The following is a 2,107-nucleotide window of genomic DNA, read 5'->3' as shown; positions in this document are numbered from 1 at the left end:
CCCGCATCCGCGGTCCACCCCTGGTCTCTGCAACATAGGAGCTTACATTCTAATGTCCCCCCACAGTCACACACTATTAATATACATTTATATCAGGGATGCACCAATACCATTTTTTCCAGGCCGAGTACCGATACTTTTCCCCAAGTACTTGCCGATACAAATTATCGATATCTTTTTTTGCGTCATGCGACAGTCTAATTCTAAAACAATACAGACGAATTATTTTAGGACAGTGGTGGAGCGCCAGGGCCTGGTCACCGCTGCACCCCTGGTAGTTCTGCCACTGACTCCAAGCTGTAGAGGGACTACAAGTCCCAGCAATACATTATACAGCAATGCAGAATATCACCAGCTATAGGTGACTAAAAATCTCAGCAATACATTATACAGCAATGCAGAATAGTATATGAATTTGCTACATACTCTGTGCTGCCACCCTGCCCTGGGGTGCCTGGATGTCTTGGGTGGAGGGCCTCAGTAGGGGCAGATGTAGGGGATCACGGCAGGGCAGATGTGGCGAATTGTGGCAGGGGCAGATGCGGAGGATTGCGGCAGGGGCACAGGCAAAGGATCACAGCAAGGGTGATGTGCGAGCCGGCACTGTAAACAGACGCTGCTGTAGTTTCCTGGAAGGCTGCCGCTACGTCCCCAGCAAGCGCGGGACCTTACGGCAGCCACAGTTACTTAATATAAAGCCCCAGACCCAAAGGGGGGGTGCCTGGGACTGCATCTCACTGTGCTCCCCTCAGCCTAGGGTCTTGGTGCGGCTGAACTGGCGTTAGGTCTGCCCCTGTGCCACACCACCTATTGACCTGCATATTACTTCAGCAGCATAGTTGCAGGTTCGGCCCCTTTTGCTCTCCCTTACCTTCTCCCTGCTAAACTGCCTAAGACGGCTGTTTCTTCTGCCTACTCCTTGGCCTGGCCCTATTGATGCCCACTAAAGGTCAGGATGGAAATTCATCTTGGTAAAACTGATTGGAAAAAAAACTTCAACTTTGCGGCTTCCTCTGGATCAGTTTGGGTCTTGATTGTCATTTTGTTTATTAATATAACTTTCAGTAACTTTACAAATCTGCATATTTAAATTCCTGATGAGGGATGAGCTCAGGTTCAAACTGAACATGATCTAAATCTGAGCCCCCCTGAACAAGAAGGTACCATGGGCATTGCCACCCAATCAGTTGTGGGCTGGGCATTCCCCACCCCACAGCTGCATGCAAACAAAGAGGTGTGGAATGCATGACACTGTGCTGATGCCGTTTACTTAATATGGCCACATAGCACTTTTGCTTACGTCAAGCTCGGGGCGGGGAATTTTCTGCAAGCAGCTGATCGGGTGGCATGGAAGGAGCTTCCTTTCATGTTCAGGAGAAGATCCTTCAGCGTTCAGAGCTCCCCTCTATTGCTCACATATCACAATATCCAGCAAAAGTGTATTTTTTTTCTAAATAAGCTCCACCATTTATCATGAAAATCTATCCTTGAGCTCCATTCAAGTGACTTGGCCTGGACAGATCATTATCATTTTTCAGAAAAATGCTCCATCTACCTATTACCATTAAAAAGCCCTCCTGGAGAAGAAGGCTGAGATAAAGTCATCAATCTGCTGCAGGCATGAGCAGGGCCATCCCTATAGTAGGGCAGCCTGAGACTGTTGCCTCAGGCAGCATCTCTTTGGGTCACGTGGGGGAGTGGAAGGCAGAGTGGTACCGATGCCGATACTTGGCATTTTCATGAGAACTACCAGAGTTGCATCAGTTGCAGCTGGGACCGGGCTCTGGCGCTCCACCACTGCCCTGAAATCATTAGTCTGTATTGTTTTAGAAAAACTGTCACATGACAATAAACAAGAATGTATCAGCACTCGTACTCGCAAAACTGGTATCTGTGCATCCCTTTATTTATATTTATAAAAACAAAATCGTACATTAAAACAGAGATGTACAAATCCCGGGAGCTCCGTGTGCTCCTTACAAATGACAGCTGCCTCCTAATTTTTGAATTTTTCTCTAGTCTAGTCTTGGAGCTCAAAAGTATCGGTACATGTACTCGTACTTGGACCGAGTACCGTACTTGGTATCTGTGCAACCCTAATTATATA

The sequence above is a fragment of the Nanorana parkeri genome, unplaced genomic scaffold, assembly GCF_000935625.1.
Source record: "Nanorana parkeri isolate BGI_ZX_2015 unplaced genomic scaffold, ASM93562v1 scaffold188, whole genome shotgun sequence".
NCBI classification, from domain to species: domain Eukaryota; kingdom Metazoa; phylum Chordata; class Amphibia; order Anura; family Dicroglossidae; genus Nanorana; species Nanorana parkeri.
Note: the sequence above shows the minus strand (reverse complement) of the source record.